At 41.5% G+C, this 27,110-nt stretch overlaps 1 long non-coding RNA gene across 2 annotated transcripts; it reads right to left on the bottom strand.

Annotated features, from left to right (window-relative positions):
* Window positions 1-21,304: 21,304 nt before the first annotated feature.
* LOC112840737 (uncharacterized) lies at window positions 21,305-24,666 on the bottom strand. Of its 2 annotated transcripts, none has more exons than XR_003212586.2 (5): window positions 24,422-24,666; window positions 24,025-24,114; window positions 23,449-23,539; window positions 22,827-22,897; window positions 21,305-21,732 (listed from the first exon to the last, which is right to left on the bottom strand). It is a non-coding gene; the product is annotated as an uncharacterized lncRNA (long non-coding RNA). The 2 variants fall into 2 exon arrangements; XR_012375369.1 differs by lacking the exon at window positions 21,305-21,732 and adding an exon at window positions 22,466-22,603.
* Between the last annotated feature and the right edge of the window lie 2,444 nt (window positions 24,667-27,110).

Here is a 27,110-nt window from a genome sequence, read left to right as displayed (position 1 = left end):
AGTGTCAAGTGAGATCATGGATGGGAACAGGCCGGACAACTGCAGAGTCTGCCACCCTGTGTGAAGCTGCCTGGCTGAGCCAGGAGATCTCAGCCCAAGCAGGGCCCGGAGCAGGAGAAAACCTGGAGCACAGGGCCCGACGGACCCCCAGCCCACCCTTCCTGCAGGAGCTCTCGGGCTCACGACTGAGCCTTTGACTGTGCTGTGTCCAGCCAGCTGTGCATCCTGCCCCTGTTCCCCCTGAGCTCAGTCACTGTTTGTACATGGTTGGAGCTGAGTGAGCAGCGTGCTTGGGGGAAGAGCCTGGATGACGGGGTCTGTCTCTGTCTCTGAACAGCTATGTGATTTATCCTCTCCAAATCTCGGTTTTCTCATCACTACAATGGAAATGAGAATCCGGCAAAGTGATGGTGAGAATGTTTACAGACAAAGCCCCTGGCCTTCCATAGGCATTTAATGAATGAAGCTATTGTTGCTACTGCGGACAGAACCTTTAAGGTCATCTTCTTCAAACTCCACATCTCCAGGAGCAGAAACTGACCCTAGAGGGAGACAGTGACTTACCCAAGGTCTCACTACAAAGTGAGCAATGGCAGAGCCAACACCAGACTCCAAACGCAGGGCTCCTTCCATTGCATCCTCCGGGGAGTTTCCTCCGACTTCCAACCCATACAGGGTCTCCTTCTCTGACCTCACAGCTTCCACTGCCCGAGTCACCCACTGGGCCTTCCAAGAGTTCTGTCTCCTTCGAAGACAGGAGCCTCTTGCTCCCGCCCTAGCCTCCCCAACGGTAGCTATTGCGAGGCTGGGTCTTCTGCAATGTGTTCAGACCCAGCCAGGGATGTTCTTGGGGTTCCGGGAGTGTTCCAGGGATGGAGTCCCAGGACGGAGGGAGACAGAAGTAAGAGAGGGAAGGGTTAAAGTGAGGCAGCTGGAGCGAGCAGCCTGCAGACGGCCCAGCCCAGCACTGGGAGGCCTGCACCACTCCATTCCTTTGCAGATCAGTTACAACCAGCTGTCTCCCTCCCCACCGCCAGCGCCCCTCGGATTAGGCGGGAAAGGACCCCCGGCCGGCAGCCTGCACACGGCCCTTGGGGACCAGCGCCTGCAGCCCACGCCTCCACGACAGCTGCTGAGTGTCAGGCGAGAACATAGATCAGCAGGGTCCTGGCAGAGGTGCCCCTAGCCCCGGCCCTGCCCCCAGCATGTGCAGGAGGGGCAGCCCGATGAGAAAGGGGGTCTGTAAGGGATTTGGGAGGTCCAGGGAAGGGACTGCTCCCCAGAATGCCTCCTCTGCCCATATGTCACTGGGCCTCAAATTCTACCAGCAGACCCATCTTAGAAACTTCAGGTCTTTCAAAGACACCAATTAAAAACGACTCTTCCCGGCACAGCTGGAATTCTTATGCTTTGCCTGATGAGACTGCCTTGGTAAAATTTACCGGAATTTTATTTTACTTTTACAAAGTATATATGAAGTCCCTCAAAAATGTCTATTCCTTGGGATGCCTGGATGGCTCAGTTGGTGGAGCGTCAGTCTCTTGGTCTCATGTGTTGATCTCAGGCTTGTGAGTTGGGCATGCAGTCTACTTTCAAAAAAATGTCTATTCCTTTGTCTCAGTCGTTCCACTGAGAACTTTAACTTAAGATGAACTTAACGTAAATAGTTGATACTATGGAAGAAATGTTGTGGGCTACAGGGGCGCCTGGGTGGCTTCAGTTGGTAAAGCATCCGCCTTCAGCTCAGGTCATGGTCCCAGGGTCCTGGGATTGAGCCCCGCATCAAGCCCCGCATAGGGCTCCCTGCTCAGTGGGGAGTCTGCTTCTCCCTCTCCCTCTGTTCCTCCTCCTGTGCGCTCTCTCTCTCTCAAATAAACAAATAAATAATATTTTTTAAAAATGTTGTGGACTATAGTTTCAAGATAAGAAGACTAATACCACAGATACTCTCAAAATACTCAAAAAAGCCATATGATGTGACAAAGAAAATTTAAAACTAGAAAATATCTGTACCTATATTGAAAAACAGGAAATAGTTCCATCAATAGGCCAGATATATGAAATTTCTGGAAGCTATCAAGCAAATGGGAGATAGCACAGTATATAGGTTGGACAGACCTTCTGGGTCCTGTCCTGGTTACTTCACTCAGCAGTTCTGTGACCTTGGCAAGTTACTGAACATCTTTGAATTTCAGTTTCCTCAACTGTGAAATTGGAATAATAATTATAATAGTGGTGAGAATCATGTAAAGATTAGAAGAGGTCATGTGTGGGAACATCCTTGTGATCCCACCATCAAAGGAACCAGCATCACCCAGTGAATGAATGGCTATGGTGTGTCTCCCCTAGTCACCCACCTACACAGCTGCTGAGAAACCCTACCTAATAGCAATTCAAATTAATGTAGGCCTTTATTATGAATATAATCAGCCAATTAAAACTCACTAGTTATTTGAAAATGGTGGACTACCCCAAAATTATATCCAAGCTGAGATGGTAGGGGAAATTTCCATCAACGAAATACCATCAATTCAAGAAACAGGAAGAACATGAACAGTATTCTAATTAACATTCCCAGAATGATTTGTGAGGATATTTAAGTATCTGTAAGATAGGAGGCTAATATATAAAAACACAATTAGAAAACAAAAGAGTTTTGTTTTGACCTTACACCATGACCTTACGACGGAGTATCCTGCAATTGCACACCTACCATGCAATTATAAACAATTAGAAAATTGGACAAAATACATGATATCTGTGTTTTCAGACATTGAACAACAGGCAATGCAGGGCTAGGGTCCCTAAGAGGAAAGAAAATAAATGCAATGAGTCTTACTAGAAAGCTCCAACTTTCTGCCTACAGGCATTTTCTGGAATAAGGCACAGAGATGGGGAAGCCCCAGCAGAGGGTGGTGGTCTCATTGAGTTGAAGAGACAGAGATCACAGCCGGAAGTCTGAGGTAACTGGAATTTGTGCAGCAGAGTATCAGAGTAGAGGGAGTTATGTAGAGAAAGAGCTCCAGAAATCTCATAGATTGTTGCTGAATACAAAGTACACACATGTAGGGCAGAAATCTATAAGGCTGGGCAAAGAACTATTGACCAATTGTAAACTGAGCAATTCCTGAAGCTTATAAAAGGACAGGAGACATTCAAGTTCTTACCAGCCAGAGTGGAGAGACGTCACTGAATGTCCAGGGCATTTAACTGAGCCTCCCAAAAGGGTCATGCCTTAGAAATAGGACTAAACTAGCCCAGAGTAAATCCTATGCCAAACCTGCTCTAATTCAGTTTTGAAACAAGTTTGAAATTGACCATGTTGATATGCAAATAACTTAACTGTAAGATATAACTCTAAATATTCTCTAGAAGAAAAAAAGTCCAGATGCTCAACAATGTAATAATAATGTTCAGTCGATTAAAAAAAGTTACTAGACCTGCAAGGAATATGGCAACTGTGACTTAAAACAAGGAGAAAAATCAGTCAATAGAAGCAGACATAGAAATGACAAAGATGATATTAGCAGACAAGGACTTTAAAATAGCTATTACAAATATGCTCGAGAATGTAGAGAAAAATATTAACATAATGAGAGAAGAAATGGAAGATATTTTAAAGAGGAAAATGGAACGTCTAGAGATGAAAACACAAAATTTTAAATGAAAATAGGATTTACAGATTAGAGACTTCAGAAGAAAACATCAATGAACTTGAAGACATAAGAGAAACTATCCAAAAGGAATTACAGAGTTAAAAAAAAAGGCTGAAAAAATAAAGAGAGCCTCAGTGACCTGTCAAATAATATGAGGAGATCTAAAATCTATGTAATGTAAGAACCAGAAGGAGAGAAGGAAGAGAAAAAAGTATCTTAAGAAATAATGGCTGACTCTAGAATATATAGAGAATTCCTCAACTCAACAACAAAGAAGCAAGCAACATACTTTTTAAAAGGGCAAATAACCCAGGCATTTCTCCAAAGAAAATACACAAATGGACAATAAGCACAAGAAAAAAAATGCATGAATCACTAATGATTAGGGGAAAAAATCAAAAGCACAGTGAGACATACTTCACACTCATTAGGATGGCTATTATTAAAAAAAAAAAAGTAACAAGTGTCGCTGAAGATGTAGAGAAACCTGAACCCTTGGGCACTGCTGGTAGGCATGTAAAATGATATAACCACTATGGAAAAAAATATGACAGTTTCTAAAAAAAATTAAAAATAAAATTACCGTATGAAGCAGGGGCATAAACAGATATTTGTACACCCATGTTTATAGGAGCATTATTTACAATCACCAAAATTCAGGAGCAACCCAACTGTCCACTGATGGATGAATGGATAAACAATGTTTTATACACAATGGGATATTATTCAAGCCTTAAAAAGGAAGAAAATTTTAATACATGCTGCCATGTGAATGAACCTTAAAGACATAATGCTAAGTGAAACAATCCAATCACAAAAAGGACAAACAAACACTGTATGATTCCACTTATATGAGATACTTAGAGTAGCTTAGCCTCATGGTCAGTCAATGAGTTCCACAGAGGTTATGCTTAAACATGTCAAAACCTACAGGGCTCCATACTCTGCCTATTAATCTGTATGTGGGTTGATGAGTGCACTCAAATTTGCAGTCATAGTACTGACATAAGGATAACACATAAATCAATGGAATAAAATTGAAATCTCAGAATTAAGCCCATGCATTTATGGTCAATTAATTTTTGGCAAGGGTGCCAACACAGTTCAATGGGAATAGAATAGTTTTCAATAAATGGTGCTGGGATAACTGGATATCTATATGCAAAACAATGAAGCTGGACCTGTGCTTACACCATACACAAAAATTAACTCCAAATGGATTACAGACCTGAGCAATTCCTGGAGTTTATACAAGGATAGGAGACATTCAAGTTCTTACCAGCCAGAGTCGAGAGACCTCACTGAATGTCCAGGGCATTTAATCGAGCCTCCAGAAAGGGTCATGCCTTAGAAATAGGACTAAACTAACTCAGAGTAAATCCTACGCCAAACCTGTTCTAATTAAGTTTTGAAACAAGTTTGAAATTGACTATGTTGCTATGCAAATAACTATAAGATATAACTCTAAATATTCTAAGAAAACTCTGAGAAGAAAATATAGGAGTAAATTTCCATGACTTTGGGTTAAATAAAGTCTCTGATGTGACATCAAGAGCTCAAGTAATGAAAAAAAAATTGTTACTTTGAACTTCATCAGAATGAAAACTTTTACGTTTCAAAGGGCAACATGGAAAAAGTAAAAAGACAACTCACAGATTGGAAAAAATATTTGCAAGTCTAATGTCTAATAAGAGACTTGTGTCCATAATATAGAGAACTCTTACAAATCAATAGTAAACAACAACAAATAAACCCAAACAATCCAGTTTTTAAAATGGACAATCTGAATAGATATTTCCCAAAGAAGATGTACAAATGTTCAATAAGCACATGAAAACATTATCAAAATCATTAGCCATCAGGGACATGCAAATAAAATATTCAATGAGATACCACTTTTACATCCACTAGAATGGCTGTAATCAAAAGCCAGATAAATAACAAGTGTTGGAGAGGATGTGGACAAATTGAAATCCTCATACATTGCTGATGGGAATATAAAATGATGCAACTCTTTTGGAAAATAGCCTAGTCGTTTCTCAAAACATTAATCACAGGGTTTCTGCAATTCCGCTCCTAGGTATAAACACAAGAGAACTGAAAATACATGCCATACAGAAAATGTATACCAGAAAGTCAGCAATGATATAGATCATTTGAACAACAGTGTCAACCAATTTGATCTAAATGACATATATAGATCACTCCACTCGACAGCAAAATAAAAACTTTTCAAGCTCAAATGGGCCATTCCCCAGAATAGACTATATATTATTAAATGAGTCTCAATAAACTTAAAAGGAATGTAACCATAGAAAATGTGTTCCCCAATCACCATGACATTAAGTCAGAAATCAACCAAAGAAAGAAATCTGGGAAATCTCCAAATATTTGGAAATTAAACAACATACTTCTACATAAAATATAGAAAAAAATCTCAAGTGAAATTGGAAATACCTTGAACTGAATGAAAATGAAAACAAAACATATTTAAAAATTATGGGATACAGCCTAAGTCCTTAAAAGAAAATGTATAGTTTTAAATGTATATTAAAAAGGAAGAAAGATTCAAAATCAATAATCTTAAGTTTTCTCCTCAGGAGGCCATAAAATAAAGGCTGAGTCAAACTCTAAGTAAGCAGAAGGATGTTAATAATAAAAATCAGAGCAGAAACCAATGAAAAAGAAAAAAGAAAAACAATAGCAAAGATAAATAAAACCAGAAATTAATCTTTGAAGAGATCAACAAAATGGATAAACTTTTGGCCAGACTGACCAAAAATAAGAAAGAAGACACAAAATTACAAAAATCAGGAATGAATGAAAGAGTGGACATCACAAAGGTCCTACAGAATTATAAGGGAGTATATGAATAACTTCTTGCCAACGACTTAGACAAATGAAGTGAAAAAATTCTGAGGAAGGTATAAAGTACCAAAACTGACTTAAGGATAGAAAATATGTAAAGACATACATATGTAAAGACATATATCAAGTTTAACATCCAAAAATCAAGTAAATCAAGTAATGTAATGTGCCATATTAATAAAATGAAGAGCAAGTTCCACATGATCATCTCAATAGGCACAGAAAAAGGATTTGATAAAATCCAACACCCAGTCACGATTTTTAAAAACTCTTTAAAAAGTAGGAATACAAAGAAGCTTCCTCAACCAGATAATGGTATTTATTAAAAATTTACAACTAATATCACACTTAATGACAAAAGACTAAATGTTTTCCTACTAAGATTGTAAACTTAGTAGGATTTCTGGCCTCACCCCTTCTATGAAGTCATGTTTTAGAGATTCTACCAGTGCAATAAAGTAAGTAAAAGATATTAAAGGCACACAGAGTGGAAAGGCAAAAGTAAAATTGTCTCATTCACATATTCATGATCATCTATGTATCAAATCTTAAGGAAACTACAAGAAAGCTGCTATAACTACAAAGCAAGGCAGTGCAATACAGATTCAATATACAAAAATCAATTGTATTTCTGTATTATAGTAACAATCTGAAAATAAAATTATGGAAATAATGCTCATAATAATAGTATAAAAAAGGATACAATGGAATATATTTGGAATACATTTAACAAGCATGCAAAACCTATATACTCAAAACTACAAAATATTGCAGCAAGAATTTAAAGAAGATGTGAATTAAAGAGATATGCCTTCTTCATGTATTGAAAGACTCAAAATTGTTAAGATGGCAATTTCCCCTAAATAAATCCATATATTCATTGAAATCTTTATCAAAATCCCAGCAAGCTTGTTTTGTAGAAAGTAACACATTAATTGGTCCTAAAATGTATATGGAAATGTAAAGGGCCTAGAATAGCCAAATAGGTGGGGAGAGACAGAGGGAGGAGATTCCCACGGAGCAGGGAGCCCGATGCAGGGCTCGATCCCAGGAGCCTGGGATCATGACCTGAGCCGAAGGCAGATGCTTAACTGACTGAGCCACCCTGGCGCCCCAGGAATGTTATTAGAAGTTTCGTTTTAAAGAACATTTAATGAGGGGCACCCGGGTGGCTCAGTTGCTTAAGTGTCTGCTTTTGGCTCAGGTCATGATCTCGGGGTCCTGGGATTCAGCCCCGCAACTTTTGAAGCTCTGTTATTAGGTATATACAAATTATTGATTGTTATGTTTTCTTGATGCATTGACTCTTTCATCATTAAATGTTCTTTTTTTTTTTTTTAAAGAGTTTATTTGTTTATTTGAGAGAGAGAGAGAGAGAGAAGGAGCATGAGTGAGGGGTCCGGGGCTGGGAAGAGGCAGAGTGAGAACAACAATCTAATAGCCCAATTATAATGCCTACAGAAACAGTTTACTTTTTAAAAAAGATTTTATCTATTTATTTGAGAGAGAGAATGAGTGGGGCTGAGCAGGGAGCCCAATGCAGGGCTCCAAAATATAGAAAGCAAAGAAATTGTAATTATAGTTGAAGATTTCAACACCTTCTACTAATGAATCAAAGAACAAGTAGACAGAAAATCAGTAAGGCTTTATATAGATTTGAACAATACTATCAACAACTGGACCTAACTTACATTCATAGAGCACTCTACCCAACAAGAGCAGAATACGCGTTCTTCTCAAGTGGACATGGAATATTTGCAAAGATAGACTGCATTCTGAGCCATAAACCGAGACTAAATTTAAAAGAATACTATCAGGGTGCCTGGGTGGCTCAGTTGGTTAAGCGACTGCCTTCGGCTCAGGTCATGATCCTGGAGTCCCGGGATCGAGTCCCACATCGGGCTCCCTGCTCAGCAGGGAGTCTGCTTCTCCCTCTGACCCTCTTCCCTCTCGTGCTCTCTCTCTCTCATTCTCTCTCTCAAATAAATAAATAAAATCTTAAAAAAAAAATAAAAAAATAAAAAAAAGAATACTATCATAAAAAGCATTTTCTCTTACCACAATGTAATTATTAGAAATCATTAACAGAAAGATTTTTTTGAAAGATCTGCAAATATCCGGAAATAAAACTTCTAAATTATCCATAGTTCAAAGAAAACATTTTTTTAAATTAGTGGTGATTGGAAGTTAAAACATAATACACTGAAATTTATGGGATATATCTAAAGCACTATTTAGAGGAAAAATTGCAGCACTAATTGCCTATATTAAAAAAGAAGAAATGTCTCAAATCAATGATATTAACTCCCACTCCAAGAAACTAGAAAAAGAAAAGAAAAATTAAATTCAAAGTAAATGTAAGAAAAAAAAAAAGGTTGTACCATCCTTATTAGGAGCCTTTGGGGTGAAAAACCAAGTAAATGTAAGAATGGGAAAATAATTAAAGTTGGAATGGATAAAATAGAAAACAGCAGAGAATAAATAATAGAAGGAAATCATTAAAACCAAAGTCTTGTTTTTTATTTTTTTTAAAGATTTTATTTATTTATTTGATAGAGAGAGACACAGCGAGAGAGGGAACACAAGCAGGGGGAGTGGGAGAGGGAGAAGCAGGCTTCCCGCCGAGCACCAAGCCCGATGCGGGGCTCGATGCGGGGCTCGATCCCAGGACTCTGGGATCATGACCTGAGCCGAAGGCAGATGCTTAACGACTGAGCCACCCAGGCGCCCCAAAGTCTTGTTTTTTAAAGAATCTTGATAAAATTGATATACCTCCAGTCTAATTAATCCAGAAAAGGCAGAGGAATAAATTACCAATACCAGTATTTAAAAAGGGGGTATCGGGGCGCCTGGGTGGCTCAGTTGTTAAGCGTCTGTCTGCCTTTGGCTCAGGTCATGATCCCAGCGTCCTGGGATCGAGCCCCGCATCAGGCTCTCTGCTCCGTGGGAAGCCTGCTTCTCCCTCTCCCTCTCCCCCTGCTGGTGTTCCCTCTCTCGCTGTGTCTCTCTCTGTCAAATAAATAAATAAAATCTTTAAAATAAATAAATAAATAAATAAGGGGCATCAATACAGATCCTATGGACACTAAAGGAAAATGAAATATCATTATGAACAACTTAATTCCCATAAATTTAACAATGTATATGAAATATAAAAATGAAACTAAAAAGAAAAATAGACAAACTCACAATTATAGTTGGAGACATCAGAACTCTTCTATCAGTAATAGATACAATAAATACACAGCAAATCAGTAAAAAGATATAGAATCTAATAACATTACTAATCAAATTGACCAATTGACATTTAAAGAAAACTTCACCCACCAACAGCAGAATACTCATTCTTCTCAAGTGTACATGAAGCATTCACCAAGAGAGAATATATTCTGGGTCATTAAACAAACCTCAAGAAATTGTTTAAAAAATTGAAATTATATGAAATATGTTCCCTTGCCAAACAGAATTAAATTAGAAATTAATAACAAAGATGTCTGGGAAATCCACAAATATTTGTAATTTAAACAATGTATTTATTAATAACTCATGGGTCAAAGAGAGAGTTACAAGAGAAATTAGAAAATATTTTGAATTGAATGAAAATAAAAACACAACATATTACAATTAGTGGGGTGCAGCTGAAGGACAAATATTTATAGTATTAAGTGCATATGTTTGAATAGAAGGAAGACTCTAAATCAATTATCTGTTTTCACCTCAGAAAAACAGAAAAAGAAGAGTAAATTAAATCCACACCAAGTAGAAGGAGGAAAATAATAAAGATAAGAGCAAAAATCAATGGAACTTAAAAGAAAAGCATTACAGAGAAAAATCAATAAATCCAAAGTGGTTCTTTGGCAAGACCAATAAAACTGATAAACTTCTAGCCAGTCAGATTGAGAAAAAGGAGAGATAATACAAATTATCAATTTCAGGAATGAATGAAGGGAGATTACTACAGACTTACAGACACTAAAGCAGAATAAGACATTGTGAAAACATAATTCCAATAAATTTTAATAACTTAAAAAAACAGAAAAATTTTTGAACATATAAACTACCAAATATTAAGAAGAATTAGACAATCTGAATAACACTATACTATTAAAGAAATTTAATTAGTAATTAAGAACTTCCCAACAAAGAAAATTCCAGGATCAGATGGCTTCACAGGAAAATTCCACCAAATATTAAGGAAGAAATAATACCAGTTATATGCAAACTCTTCCAGATAATTAAAGAAGAGGAAATACTTCTTGATTCATTTTATATGGCCAGCATTACCCTGATACCAAAACCAGAAAAAGATATTATGAGAAAAACAAACTACAGACCAATATCCCTCATGAATATAGATGTAAAATCATTAAGAAAATATTAGAAAATCAAAATCTAGCAATATAAAAAAAAATAATACATCATGACCAAGTGGGGCTTATACCTGGTATGCAAGGTTAGCCCAACAGCTGAAAATCAATGTAACAGAGAAAATCACTGTCAACAAAGGGGTAAGAACAGACATAATATCATCTTAATAAATGCAGAAAAATCATCAGACAAAATTCAACATTTTGAGAAAAACTTTCAGAAAACTAAGATTAGAAGGATACTTCCTCAATCCAATAAAGGCTTCTAAGAAAAATTCTCAAGGTGGTATCCTACTTAATGATGAAAGACTAGGGGTGCCTGGGTGGCTCAGATGGTTAAGCTCAGGTCATGATCGGCTCAAATCATGATCTTGAAGTCCTGGGATCGAGCCCCATGTCCGGCTCCCAGCTCAGCGGGGAGACTGCTTCTTCCTCTCCCTCTGCCTCTCCCCCTGCTTGTGCTCTTTCTGTCTCTCTCTTTCTCTCAAGTGAATAAATAAAATCTTTTTAAAAAATGATGAAACTAGATACTGTCCCCCTAAATTTGAGAACAAAGATAGGATCTTTTCTCGCCACTTCTATTCAACATTGTTCTCCAAGTTCTATCCAATGAAGTAAGGCAAGAAAAAGAAACAAAAGGTATACAGATTGAAAAAGAAAAAATAAAATTATCTCTATTCCCAGGTGACAACTGCCTAGGTAGAAAATCCCAAAGGATCAACAAAGAATCAAGAAACTAATAAGTGAATTTAGCAAGTTTGTAGGATACAGGATCAATACAACATCAATAAAGAACTTGAAATTACAATTTAAAATAAGTACTGTTTCAGTTGGGCTACTATATAATGAAAATACAATACAGTGGGTGGCTTAAATAACAGAAATTCATTTTCTCATAGTTCTGGATGTTGGGAAGTCCAAGATTAAGGTGCGGACTGATTTGGTTCTCCATTCTCCTGCATTGTCACTGATCTTTGTCAAGAGCAAACAGTGAAAGGTTGATGGAGAAGACCCTGCAAGTGAGTATGAACCACCCTTTTGTTCACAGGTCCCAGAATTTCTATACTTTCATATTAACTCACATTTGGCCTTTAGCAGTTTGTTTTAAAAATTTATCCCATGAAATAAGTCAGACAGAAAATGATAAATATCATAATGATCTCACTTATATGTGGAATCTAAAACAAAAGCAAAAACAAAACCAAGCTCAGAGATACAGAGAACAGATTGGTGGTTGCCAGGGGTAGGGGGCAGAGTGCAGGGGAAATGCGTGAAGGGAGTCAAAAGGTACAAACTTCCAGTTATAAAATAAATAAGTCATGCGGATGTAATACACAGCATGGTGACCATAGTTAATAATACTGTATTGCAAATCTCAAAGTGGCTAAGAGAGTAGATCTTAAAAGTTCTCATCACAAGGAAGAAAAACTTCTGTAACTATGAATGGTGATGGCTGTTAACTAGACTTACTGCAGTGATCATTTTGCAATACACACAAATATCAAATCATTATGTTGTATACCTGAAACTAATATAACGTTACCTGTCGATTGTACCTCAGTAGAAAGCACAAAATCATTCAACGTAACAAAAATAAATAAAAATTTTTCTCTATTCTTTTTACCTCTTTCTATGGCACCTAGATCTCTTCTCATACTCTGCGGTAGGTAAGCAAATGCTCACATCCTGTCCTTTCTTGGAGGGCCCAGTATTTCCTTAGATTTCAGACTGTTTGGTAACGCTGACACCTCCGCTTTCTGATGGGTTATTAGTTACCTATTGTTTCCTAACAAATTATCCCCCAAACATAGGAGCTTAAAGCAATACACAATTATATTTCACAGGTGCCATGTCTCAGGAACACAGGAGTGGCTTAATGGGGTGGTTCTTGTTCTGGGTCTCTTATGAGGTTGTAGTCAAACTGCCATCCAGTGCTATAGACAAGATGTAAATAAGGCTGAAGAAGTTTTCCAAGCTCATGCCTGTGGTTTTCAGCAGGCCTTGGTTCATTGCTGGCTGTTGGTTGGAGACTTCAGTTCCTTGGGCCCTTCCATAGGGAAGCTCACAACCTGGCAGCTTGCTGTCCACAGAGCAAGTGATGAGAGAGAGAAAGCCCAAAACAGAAAACCATATTCTTTAATAATCTAATCTTCGATGTGGCACATCATTACTTCTGCTGTGTTCTACGGCTTATGCAGATTGACCTGGTACAATATAGTAGGAAATTACACACGGGTGTAAATACCAGGAAGTAAGGATCATGGGGAGCCATCTTGGAAGCTGGCTACTACAGACAGGTTCAAGAAATGTTACGGTTTTGTAATTTGTCCAGCTTTCTCTTTTTGTTACTGTAGGAACAATGAGCAAAGTTCTTTCCAGCTTTCTATATCCCAGACATGTTAGAAATCTTAAGTCTCCCTATACTTTGTCTTACACTTTTCACCTCTTTGTCTTATTGCATTGTATCTTGAGAGAATTCCTTGGCATTATTTTTTTTCATTGATTTTTGTCTTGAGCATGTTCATCAAGCCCTCCATTATTTTTTCCCCAACAATACAGTTTTTATTTCTGAGAAAAATTGAGAGGTTTTAAAAAAAATCTATTTTAATACAGTATATAGAACGCACGTTCTTGGTAACTGCTGTTGGTCCAGGGATGGGCATATGACCCAAAGTTGCCCAGTCAGCCTCAAGAAAAAGACTTACATTCCATGGCTGGAGAGAGACTATTTTCCTCTTTCCCATGAAATGGAATAAAGGGGGAAAATCTCCCTTTTCTACTGGCAGTTATCTTACAACTAGAAGGCAGCCATCTTATGACACAAAGTAAGGCAAAGCTGAGAAACAGAAAGAACCTGAATCCTTGATGACACACTGAATCAACCAGTCCTGAAACCCACTTTTATCTCTGAACTTCTTGTTATGTGAGTTAATAAATGCTCTAATTGTTGGATCCAGTTTGAACTGAATTTTCTGTTACATGTCGCCAAATCCATCCTGTACCCATATAATGTCTTCCTTATTAAATGAATCCCTCCTTCATGCAAACAGAAAGAGACTGACACAGGCAAGGATCTAATAATAAGAACGGGCTCTCGTTCACCTTATCTTTTATCCTTAGCCACTGATCCTCCCCTCTTACAAATTGGCCCTTGACTTTGTCACCTAGCCACTCCTCATCACCAATCTGTGGAGCCCGGATCTGTCACCAAACACTTTCAGGACGACCCTGGCCCCCAGTGACTATGAATCCAAGTTAGCCCTTGACATATGATAAGTAAAGCATCTTTTATGCCTATTGCAGGATCCCATACTAGGCAGACCCATAAGCGAGACCCTCACTGCCAGGCTCTCGTCCCGGCCCTGTGTGATCACTCTCGTCTCTCTGCGCCTCTCTGCATCCATCCACATACAACATCTGAGCTGGACTGTATGTCTCAAGATCTCCCCTAGCTCTGACGTTTCAGGATCTCTGGGCTCTGAGATACATGAAGCTCTAGCCTGGTTAGCCCATGTCCCATTTTGCATTTGGCACACATCCATGCTACAGCAGTCTCCTGCACTATATAGCAAACATGGAGGAAAGAAGATAGAAAACTGAGTTCCCAAAAGTCTGGGCTCATGGCCCTGGAAGTCCATTTTCAGGCAGCTGCTAACAGGCCAGCCTTTGTTGGGACTCATTTCCTGAGAGGTTAAGAGAGTTGTCCCTCATCCATAGAGAGGCCCAGGGGAGGACTAGAAGTGCCAGGAGATGGTCCCTGTCCCAGGGATGCAGGACAAGAAGAGGAAAGACTGGCGTAAAGGACAGACACTTGGCGGGAAACAAATGGGAGGGAAAGGAGTGGAGACCCCACGGAACAAGAGCCGGTCATCCAAGAGGTCTCTGTTCTCCCCCTCTCGCTTGGGAACTCAGTTGGCCATTTCCTCCTCCAGCCTCTTCCCACCAGCGACACCAGCATCCCCTCCCTCCCCATCCCAAACCTCGCTCCAATTTCAAAGCGTTCTCCGGCCCCAGCTGGGTTGGGAAACCAAGGAAGGGAGAAGGCATGATTTTTAGTCCTGTTTTGGGGAGGGGGTGGAAAGAAGGGGCTGGTGGAAGACAGAAAAGAAGTAGAGCCTTTTGAAATGAAAGCCGGGCCAAGCTCATCAGAGATTAATGTAGGAAAAGCCCCACTTGTGTGATGGGACCCAGATGGTGGGCAGACTTGCAGAGGCTGCTGACAGATCCTGATGGTCCACAGCCTGCCTCCCACTTCTCATCCTCATCTTGGAGAAAAAGATGCAGGCCCAGCCCCTCAGGAAACTTGGGGCTGCCCCAGGGCTGCCTCCAGGCCAGGTGGGAAGCTAGAGCTCTAATCTGGTGGCTTCTTACTCCAGCTTCCCAAACATGGGCGTGCACTTACCTGTGGACACACACGCACAGATACAGGGAGAGAGCGCAGACAGTGGACCCTGGCCCTTTCTTCCATGAGAAGCCTGGCCTGGAGAAGCAAGGTCCCAAAGTAGACTGTGACCTGGTTCAGTAGCCAGAAGTTGGTGGCAAGAGTGCTGTAACCACCATCACAGCTTCAAACCCTCCCTCAACCTCCCCCATGCCCAGTCACTGCCCTATTTCTTTCCTTCTCCTTCTAGCCACGCTCCTCAAAAGAGTTGACTCCCTTCATTGTCCTCTGTTTGCCCACTTACTCCCCAACTCCTTGCAGGGTATAGCCCGGTCTCCCCACCGCAGAGAAACTATCCCGTTCCCACCACTTTCACACTAGATTTAACAGACACGTCACTCAGTCCTCAACTATCCAGACCTCCCAGCATTATAAGGTAGATTGGTAGCTGCCTCCTTCTGGAGCCTCTCACTCCTTCCAGAGGAGCTCTCCTGGTCTCCTCTGACTGCTCTTTGTCTCCCTCGTTCATGGGCTTTTCTTCTTTTGCCTTCCCATGACTTCCTGTCCCTTCCTTAATGGTAGGCTTCTCAGTCCCCTCTCGCTCTTGACCTATGTCTTCTCCTCCCGAGTCTTTAAATAGCAACCCTAGGCTGATGAGGCCCAAAGCCAGTTTGCCAGCCTCACTCTCTTTCTGAGCCCCCAGTTTGTCCCCCATCTGCCTCCTGACAGCCCATCCTAGGCACCTAAAACCCAACACAGCCCTTAACTTTCCCGCCAACTTCTACCCCTCCCAGGATTCCCATCTCAGAAGAAGTACCACCGTCCACACGGTTGCCAGTCAGGAACCTGAGGCTCATCACCACCTGCCCCCCCCACCCACGTCCACTCAGCCCACAGGACGTTGATTCTACCTCCTGAATAACACCCGGACTCTGCTTCTCTCCGACCTCAGTGACCTCAGGCTCCCATGCCTCTTCCTCTCTCTCTCAGAAAGTTGCAAACAGCTCCCATCTGATCATCAAAAATGACTCTCTCTCTCTTCTGGGCTCTCCTGGCACCTCTTCTCATGCCTCTAATGCAGCACATATATCGGCTTCTCCTTCATTCCTTAGGTTTCTGCTTCCTTGGCTAAACTGTGAGCTCCTTGGCGGCAGAGATAGTGTCCAAGTCACCTTCATAAAGCCATTCCTTAGCCCAGGACATAATGTGTGATCAAAATATTTAATGTTTGACTAAATGACTCTATATCAAGTATTGTGGCTGCTTCCCGAAACCAAATCGACACTAGATTTCTCGGTGCTGAATCTAGGATGCTGGGGACCTGTGTGGCTGCCCCCAGATGGAGCATAAAGCAGAGCAACTATTTCCAAACTGGGTGTTTTCACTGGCATAAGCAATACTGCGGTAAACATCTTTGTGCAGAGGGGCGCCTGGGTGGCTCAGTCGTTAAGCGTCGGCCTTCGGCTCAGGTCATGATCCCAGGGTCCTGGGATCGAGTCCCGCGTCGGGCTCCCTGCTCTGCGGGAAGCCTGCTTCTCCCTCTCCCACTCCCCCTGCTTGTGTTTCCTCTCTTGCTGTGTCTCTCTGTCAAATAAATAAATAAAATCTTAAAAAAAAAAACCCACCTTTGTGCATAAGGCTATTTCTGTATTTTGGAGTCTGTCTTTGGGACGAGTAAGAAAGAACAGCAATCACACTACCTGGCTCTTCTCTGGGAAAGGATAAGCCCCGAGAGTGTGGTGAGCCTTTTCTGTAGCATCTCTGGGAACCTACTGTGGAACTTACCACAAACTGGGATAAGAAGTTAAGAATATGAGTGCAGAGGAGACCTGGGGACACTGTTGGTGAGACTCTAAGGCTCAGAGAAGGGGAGCCAGCTCATCTAAGATTGTCCACGTACCTGAACTACTGAGTCAAGCCCAGGAATGAGGGTTGCCTGACTGCCACAACTTTCTCTGCCCACATCCCATGCCTGCTTTGGAACTGCATGCACTTAACAAGTTCCCCGGAGGGGGAGGCTGGAAATGCTCTCAGGAGAGAGCAGAGGGTCTAACAAAAAGTAGAAGCCTTGAGGATGAGAAGCAACTGGTTCCCCCTAGGAGGCAGACCTTCCAAAACCTTCTGCATTCCCCTGTCTTCACAAGGACATTAGCTTAGGAGCTTCCCCAGGGAGATCAGAAATGAAGAGAGGGGCAGGAACCAAGGCACTGGAAGGATGCAGTGGAATCACCCTGCCTTCCTCTTCGTCATTCTTAAGAGAACAAAGAGTAACAGCAACAACAACAACAACAACAACAACAACAATACTATACATTTAATTATCTAAGTCTCTCAAGCTCCATGTCACCATGGTAGTATTATCTGCATCCTACACATTTGGAAACAAGCTCAGAGAAGTCAATCAACTCATTCAAAGCCACACAATAAAGACTCAAAATGCAAATCAAAGCCCATAGGATTAGCTCCAATGACAGAAGTTTCCCACCTTTGAGCCAGTCTCAGGCCAGGTCTCTATTGAGCGACTCTGGTCTTGAGTTGAGCATGTCCTGAGTCCAGAGCTCCCACTTCTTCCAAAGAGTTATTGTGAAGAATAAAATAGATTTCTGTGAACAAACACTGACATATCTATGGACACCTTGTTTGGGACAAAGATGCCACTGCAGTGCAAAAGGGAAATAATGATCCTTCTAATAAATGGTGCTGGGTCAATTGCATACCCATAGAGAAAAAATAATGATGTTGACCCCCATCTCACTCGATACATAAAAATCAATTCCAGGTGGATGACAGATCTAAATGTGAAAGTTAAGACCTCAAAACTTTTAGAGAAAATATAGGACATTTTTGTGACTTTGAAATAGATGTAGGTTTTTTAAATAGAACATAAAAAGCACTAATCAAAAAGGGAATTTTTAAATAAATTAGACCATATTAGGATTAAGAATGTCTGCTCATCAGAAGTGCAATTAAGAGACTAGAAAAGCAACACATCAAAACAATGAGAAGGCAAGCCACAGACTGGGATGAAAAATTTGCAAAAAGACGTATCTGATAAAGGACTGTTACCAAAATATACAAAGAACTCTTAAAACTCAACAATATGAAAACGAACAAATCAAATGTAAAAACAGGCAAAAGATCTGAACAGACACCTCACCAAAGAAGATATACAGAGAGCAAGTAAGCATATGAAAAGATGCTCGATATTCATTAGGGGATTACAAATTAAAACAATAAGAAGATACCACTACATACCATTAGAATGCTCAAAATTCAAAACACTGACAACACCAAATGCTGGCAAGGCTGTGGCACAACAGGAACACTTCGTCATTGCTAATAGGAATGCAAGATGGTACAGCCACTTTGGAAGACAGTTTGGCAGTTTCCTAGAAAATTAAACATATTCTAGGGGCGCCTGGGTGGCTCAGTCAGTTAAGCGCTGCCTTTGGCTCAGGTCATGATTCCAGGATCCTGGGATGGAGGCCAGCATGGGGCTCCCTGCTCAGCGGGGAGCCTGCTTCTCTCTCTCCCTCTGCCCTTCCCCCAGTTTGTGCTCTCTTCCTCTCTCTCTCTCTCTCTCTCAAATAAATTAAAAAAAAATCTTTAAAATATAAAAAAACCCAAAACCAAAACTAAACATATTTTTGAAGGTGTTATGTGTTTATTTATTTAGAGAGAGTGTGTACATGAGCACGTGAGAGGAGGGAGGGGGAGAGAGAGAATCTCAAGCAGACTCCCCACTGAGCGCAGAGCCTGATTCAGGGCTCAATCTCAAGAGCTGAGCTGAAATCGAGAGTTGAACGCTTAGCCAACTGAGCCACCCAGGTGCCCCAAAACGAAACATATTCTTACCCTACAATCCAGCAAACGCACTTCTTGGCATTTATCCAAATGAACTGAAAACATATGTCCCCACCAAAAAATACTATACTGGTGGACATGTCATTATACATTTTTCCAAATCCACAGAAAGTACATCAAGAGTGAACCCTAATGTAAACTATGGGCTTTGGATGATAATGATGTGTCCGTGTAAGTTCATTGATTGTAACAAATGTAGCACTCTGCTGCCTGATGTTGATAGTGGGGAGACTGAGTGGCAGGGGTGGAAAGAGGTATATAGCAACTCTACGTACTTTCCACTCCAGTTTGCTGAGAACCTAAAACTGCTCTAAAAAAAAAAGTTTTTTTATTAAAAAAAGGTAACAGATGGAGTGAGTAAAGAGAATGCAATGCACATATCCAACAAAGCACTCATATTCAAACTCTTATAAATCAACAAGAGGGAAAAAAGACCATGCAATTTTTAAAAAGGGCAAAAGACTTGAATAGGCACTTCTCAAAAAATAATACCCAAGTGGCAAATAAATGCATGAAATGGTGTTTCCCTCCACTAGTCATCAGGGAAATGCAAAGTAAACCCACCACACAGTACCACAGGCATGCCATTGCATAGTAAAAAGGAAGAAGACAGAAAATACCGAGATTCGGTAAGGATGTGGAAACCAGGATTCTGAACCGCTTATGGGAAAGTAAATTGGTAGAACGGTTTTAGAAAATTGATTTGCTGTACATATCAGAGATAAGCTTACACATAATATAAGACCCAGCAATCCCCTCCTCAGTACATATTCTGCAGAAATGCTTACATATATGCGTAATATGTTCATAACAGCACCACTCATAACAAACATTGAAACTCAAAATGTCCACCATCAGTAGAAGAGATAAATAGTTGTAGGATATGCACACAGTGGAATACAACAATGAGAATAAACAAATTACAATGACACACAGCAACAATAATAAATCTTGCAAATGTAATGCTCAGTGAAAAAAGCCAGTAATAAACGTATATTTATGTACCATTCAGATAAAGTTCAAAACCAGGTAAAAGTCTGTGGTGATGGAAGGTGCTTATATCCTGACGGTGGTGGTGATTACATGAATCTATGTATGTGATAAGATTTCATAGAACTATTCTCCAAAAATAAATAAATAAATAAATAAATAAATAAATAAATAAGTGCATGTAAAAACTGGCAAGAGCTGAATAACACCTGTAGCTAAGTTACTATTATTGGACCTACATCAATTTCCTGGTTTTGATACTCTACTGTGGTTCTAAAATATATCCCTGGGAGAAGTTGGGCAAAAGTTATGCAGGAACTCTGTATAACTTTTGCAACTTGTGAGTCTAAGATTATTTCAAAATAAAAAACTTTAAAAGTAGACTAAATTTATGTTGCTAGAGAAGTCAGGATAGTAGTTTTCCAGGGAGGGTCAGAAGGGATTAAGAGAGGACATTAGGAGGCTTCTGGGGTGCTGTCATGGTCTGCTACTCAACTTGGGGGCTAAATACACAGGTATGCTCATCTTATAAAAATTTTGCAAAAATCAAGTTGTACGCTTATGTGCATTTTTCTCTATATACATAATACTTCAACAAAAAAAATTTTTTTAAGGCAATAGTTTGCTCATAAGAGCTTGGCCCAGTGCCCAGCACATTGCAAGGGCTCAAGAAAGGCATTTCTTTACCTGTGGCTCTCTCCTACCTTACCCTCCTGTGAGGTTCTCTCTCATGTTGTCTTCACTGCCCAGGTGAGCACATTTCTTAAAAGGAGGTGCCTTAGCCCACAGACTACAAAGGTAGGTGTTTCAGGCAGGTATTCTGGGAATAACAAGACCTTTTGGCAGGAAAAATGGCTCTAGCGTGAAATCTAACATGCCTCCTCCCGGGACTGAGCATAATAAAAAAGGCTTCATGTAATTTCTAGGCACATAACTTTACTAATAATCAATAATTTTATTGGTTTATTGGTTAAAACAAAAGTACACTCCATTGGGGAAAAAAACCCTGAAAATGTTAAACAATTCTTGACAATATAACAATCAAAAATACTCTGTTCTTATGAAGAACTTTATACAAATTGCAAAAGGTATGTTGAGTTTGCAATGCGTGGGCGGGGTTCCAGCTATTTGAGCCTTATTGATAAGCCATGCCACACTTAGTCTCTTATAGGGTCTTGAATTAGCTTTATTTTGGAGAAAGAACATTTTGCCAAAGTCAAAAGTGATAGAAATTGTTCAGACTGTAGCACACACTACAGAAAAGCAGACACTTAAGTTGTGATATTTCATAGTAACCATCCCAGCAAATTCAGTCTTAAATTTTCACCAGGCTGGCATTTAATGCTTTTACATAAAGCAGCATTGATAATGCTTCTGAAGGGTCACTTGAGAATTGCTTTTACACCTTTGGTGTGTCTGCCACACTGGATTTTCCACCCATTTTAATTTTTTTCAGAGTAAGATATGCAGACAAAGCCAGTAGCTGTACTTTGCCTCTGAAATCTGGGTCTCGATAGGCAGTTAGTGTATCAATTACAGGATGAAAAATGATGAACTATAATCCTTTCCCGTAAAGAATCTGCAGATCAGAGAACCATCATACACTCTGGAACAGATGACACAAAAATGTTTAAACTATTATCCTTTCAAGCAAGAGAGTTTTACAACGCAGGAAATGTGATTTAAGGCAGTTGGTTTCACATTGCCTTTTAGGACAATGCCCCTGGCCACTGTATACTTTTGTCAATGGATTACAATGTATGCATTACAATTCAGACGTGCAAGGAAATATGCTTTTCTTTATTGTTCCCTAAATATTTTTTTATCTTGTTTCAAAGTTTCCAAGTGAAAGGTGGGGGGAAATTATACTCCAGCTCTTCTAGTCAAAACCCCCTCTTACTCTCTGAGTGAACTCACTCTGCGGTAGCTTCTCAGCCCTTCCAGGGGCTCTCTGCCCACCCCTCCTTCTCTGCTCCCTGAGTATTGCAGGGGCACCGAGGGGGAGAGGGACCTCGGGTCTGAGCCATATGGCTTCTGCTCCTCTGAGGGAAAGGGGAGCTCAACCCCTTTAGACAGGACCCTCTGTCCTCCCTCATCCTATTGAGGGATCTGTGGCTGGATATCTTGCAGTGTTCTTGGGACAGGCAAACCACATGGCGGTTGCTTTCTGGGAGATGGCCCTCTCACCCTGCTGCTGGGCCCTTGCTGGAGACTCAGATGCAATTCCCACCTGGACCCTCAGCTTTGAGCTGCCTACCTGCACCCCCTTGTCACAAGAATCTTCCCACTTCTGTACAATGGGGCAGGGTCCCTGTGCCTCCACCACAGGGCAACCTTTGGGCAAGTCTGCCAATTCTCAATTCTCAGCCACCATCTCTGTTTACCATAGTGGAGCAGATGCTGCTGGATCTCTTCCATAGCACCGAGAGACTGCTTCAGGCTGAGAGACTGCTTTAGGCTACCGGTCTAGACACATCCTGCAGCATGAAGGTGGGGCCGGGAGAAAATGCAACAATAGCTTGCCCGCTTGCAGCATTTTCCTAAACCTGTTGGGGGTGAGTGTTTCCATTGGGGTATCTTTCATCTTACCTGGACCCCTGTATCCCTGGGCTAAGACAGCGCCCTGATCTGTCTCATCTGTTCCTAGCAACTGAAGAGCTCTCTCTCTTTCCCCTTCCTGTCTGATCAGGCTTCTCTTACCTCCTCTCCTCCTTTTCCACTCCAGTCCAAAGGCTGATGGCAAAAATGCTGTAGGGCACAAGCCTAAACCTCTTAGAACAGAAAAATACATCAGCAGGTATAAAAAAATTATTTTTGATCCCTGACACACGATTCTGACAAAGATTACTATATACTTCTGCTAACAAGCAGCCAAGTCTCAAAGGCAGGGGGCACTGATACAGCTGTTTACTCTTGCCAGTGTTGACACAAACCTCCAGATTCTTCTGGCAAAGGGCAGGCAATGACCAGTCTTCAAAGGGCTTTCCAACATACTGACCAGATATATGTATATTATTTTTGCATATAAAAATAACCCAGGCATAGTAGAACTTAATCCTAAGATTTTAGTGTAATAAATGCAGGTGGAACATTCTTTGACAAAATAAAGTCTGAATTCCAAAAGCTGAATTTGACCAACCAATACAGCAATTTCTTGTGCCCTTTGTTTAACCCAGTGATGTTTTAATTTTTATCAATACAATGTATCTTGTTCTTGCAAATGTTTAACCAAGTAAAGACTAGGAGAATGGCTATTAAGTGTTATTGGGCAACCACAGGGAATTGAGGTGATGCAGTAGCACAAAGATGCACAGTAACATACCTGAGATCTTCCTTCTTCTGTCATAAATGTTGCACTTTATGATACTGTAGTCTTGTGTTTGAGCCCAGATCCTTTATCCAATATTTGAATCCTGTAAGTATGAATCTCTTTCTTAATGCTTCTATGCTCATTTTTAAGTGCTTTAGCATATTTAATAGCCACAGTCAGTACTCTTGCCACCCCCTACTCACTAGGTCTCTCAGAGCCACTGGTCTTTTTTTTTTTTTTAAGATTGTATTTATTTATTTGAGAAAGAGAGAGAGAGCATGCAGAGGGAGAGGGAGAAGCAGACTCCCCACTGAGCAGGGAGCCCTAGGTGGGGCTCGTTCCCAGGACCCTGGGATCATAACCTGAGCTGAAGGCAGACGCTTAGCCACCTGAGTCCCCAGGCGCCCCGAGAGCCACTCGTCTTAATGCAACATTCTTCATCCTCCTCCTGCGCCTGCTGGGTCTCTAACTAACACTGGAAACCTCTGAGGGACATCTCTTGAGGGACAGGCCCAGGTAGGACCAGACACTGGGGTTGCCCTCACTCAGGAAGATAAGAACTGCATCCATAATATCACCAACCATTACCTGGGTCTGCGCACCGGCTGATCTTTGGACTGACTCCTTAGCCACGGGAAGACAAGGCTGGTCTTTATTGTCCTGCAAGTTCCCTTCCCTCTAAACACACAACAGAAATGGCTAATATTTATTGAGAACTTATGTGCCACATACTTTATATTCACGATCTCATTTAATCCTCTGGGCAAGTCTATGAGGTACTACTCTCCCTGTTTTATAGCTGAAGAAAAGGAGGCTGAGAGAAGTTAAATAATCCATTCGAAATCACACGGCTAGCAAACAATAAGCCATCTAACTCTAGCGCTCTTAGTTATTAAAATGGGGGCATACAGAAGTTAAACAGCTTGTCTGCAGTTATAAAGCTAAGGAGTGGCTGGGCTGGGATTCAAATCTTGATCTCACCCACCTCCAAGCCTTTATTCTTCACCCTACACGACAGGGAAGAGGCATGAAGCACGCATGTTTAAGGGAGGCCCATGAGAAGAGCATCAACTCAGACGATCAGGGCCGGAAGTAGCCTTTAGATAGAAATTGGATGTGAAGTGTGCGACAGCAGCCTCGTTTCTGGCGGACTGGCTGGGGGGATTTGTCAGTTAGAAAACAAGATCTTTGGAGAGTGCGGTGGACTTGACCCATGAGAACTGCATATTGTGAGGCGTGGGTAGTGGAACCGGCCAATCAAGTAACTGTGAAAACTGGCCAGTGAAGAAGTCGCAGCTAGACCCGAGCCTCTGAGCCGGGAGCTTGCTCCTCGGAGCGGTGGCCTGGCTTCCTAATGTCACACGGCCACTCTGGCCTCTGCCTGGCGCCAGGGTTCCCAGGAAACAAGTCGGAGGCCTTCCCCGCGCCGGCAGTAACGGCCAGCGCGCCTTTGCTCATAGATTAGCCATGAGGTCAACCGTTTTAGTGACTCACCTCGTGAAAATGAGGCGGCGGTGTCAGGCCTTACTGTTTCTCTTTAAGCATTTCAATTGATTTTTCCAGCTGGTTAAGTTCTCCCCCTTTGTTTTTATACAGAGGCTTAGGATGTGGCTGGATATCAACTCCGAAGATATTACCAGGTAAAACCCCCAGCCCTGTAGGACCCCCCACTCTGTGACTAATGGAACTGGCTCATTGAGACCGTGGTCAGGTAGTGACCTACCTGAGACAGCTCCACACCGGTGACAGCCTGGGAAGGATAGGGCTGAAGGATAGCCCTAACTAGAGACAGGGACAGCCCTATCCGGAAACACCCCATTGAGTGATAAGCCCACCCACTGCCACAAATTCAAGAGGTCCCATGTCTTTGCTGGCCCCCTAAGCCATGTGATGGCTCCCTTTTAGGCACAGACTTCAGGAGCTCCAGGAATTTTATTTTATTGTTTTAAAAAGATTTATTTATTAGAGAGAGAGAGAGCACTACTAGCAGGGAGGAGGGGCAGAGGGAGAGGGAGAAGCAGGCTCCCCGCTGAGCACGATCCCAGGACCCTGGGACCGTGACCCGAGCCGAAGGCAGAGGCTTAGCTGACTGAGCCACCCAGACGCCCCTGGGAGTTTTATATGTAGAGGATCTCCAGAGAAGGAAAGGAGGTCCCGGCTGCTGTGTCCCTTGGAGTTTACTCTCTGTTCAAAGTTGTTTGCTACTCTGCCACGCTGTGTCCTCCCCCCACCCCCACAGTGCTATTTCCAATTCACACAGCCTTCCAGGCACAGGCACACCATCTTGGTTTGGGTTACCCTGAAAGCAGAGCCTCTGGCAAGAATTTAATAAAGCTGTTCTACTCAGAAGGTGGCCCCGGGACGCAGACCTGTGGGGGTAGGAAGAGTGAACCAGGGGAAAAGGAAAAGCCAAGTTGAGGGCATGCTTCCTTGAGGTCTATAGACATAGGGGGCTTGATTCTGCTGGAACCTCTGAGAAGTGTATGGATGCCTCCCAGAAATAGCCACCTGACAGATGATAGCTGGACTCATCCTTCATTGTCTCCCTCCCTCATTGGTTGAAAATTGCTTCTGGGGAAGTTGACTCCCCTGAGCTTCCAGACAGCATTTGCAAGCTCTGATCAAGCTTCTGCAATGCAGCAGGGAACCCTGAATCAGAATTTGGAGACTGGCTCTGCTTGAGGTAGGACATGGAGAATGAGTCTGAGCTCACTTAGGACTGCCCACTGGACTGTGGCTAACATCTGAGGGGGGCCGGGGGCTTGTGGTGTAGACTCCACAGGCTACACGTGCAATCTTCCGAAACAATGTGATGAACTCTGAGGGAGAGCAACAAGGAAATAAACTCAAAAGGAGCAAGAAATGTGAACCAGTGTACCTCACCCAACCCGAAGGATGTAGTATTCCACACTTCTACCCAAAAGGCATTGGAGAAAAGTGTACTGGCTTCTGAATCCTATAGGTTTGGATTCAAATCCTGGCTCTGTCACTGTGTAAGTTAGGAACCTTAGGTATGCCACTTGGCTGCTCTTAGCCTCAGTTTTCTCAAGTATATAATAGGGATAAAAATACTTACTTTATAAAGCAGTGGTGTGCAAGGCCCTTGGGACAAAATAAGCCCTTTCTCAGCATATGGCAACTCTTTCTAAAGGGCTGGCACATTTTTCCTCAGCTCCAGGCTCTGAGCTCCAGGCTGTCTTCTGAGGGAAGGTGGCCATTTGACCTTCTCTAGACAAGAGTTACTTGACATCCTGACACTTTGAAGGCCAAGACCAGATAGCCTCTGCTGTCCACACCCTTAACAGAACCACTTCTTGTCCTAAATATCTGGTTCAAACCTTTTAGGAAGTATGAGAGAAGCAGGTCTGAGTAAGATTGTTTAAATTCAGATATTAAAAAAAAATGGGATAATGTGAGAAAGATCCACCCTTGAAGAACCATCCTGACCTCTCCCTCAACCACTGAAGACAAAAATGCAAGCTTTCCTCTACAAATTTTTCCATTTCATAGTCTGGGTTTCTATACCTTTGGGCGAAGCAATAGCTTTAGGCGGACATTATAATAAGCAAACTCAGATTCCAGAGGTGAGTGTTCCTATGTGTCAAATTCAACCATCTGTATTCCTTAATTGTGCTAACAAGTGGTGTTGTGTCTATAAAAGATATTTTAAAACT

Source organism: Callorhinus ursinus, unplaced genomic scaffold, assembly GCF_003265705.2.
Source record: "Callorhinus ursinus isolate GAN/ISIS: 27379988/994484 unplaced genomic scaffold, GSC_fseal_2.0 scaffold49, whole genome shotgun sequence".
NCBI classification, from domain to species: domain Eukaryota; kingdom Metazoa; phylum Chordata; class Mammalia; order Carnivora; family Otariidae; genus Callorhinus; species Callorhinus ursinus.
Note: the sequence above shows the minus strand (reverse complement) of the source record. Positions and strands in the feature narration are given on the sequence as shown.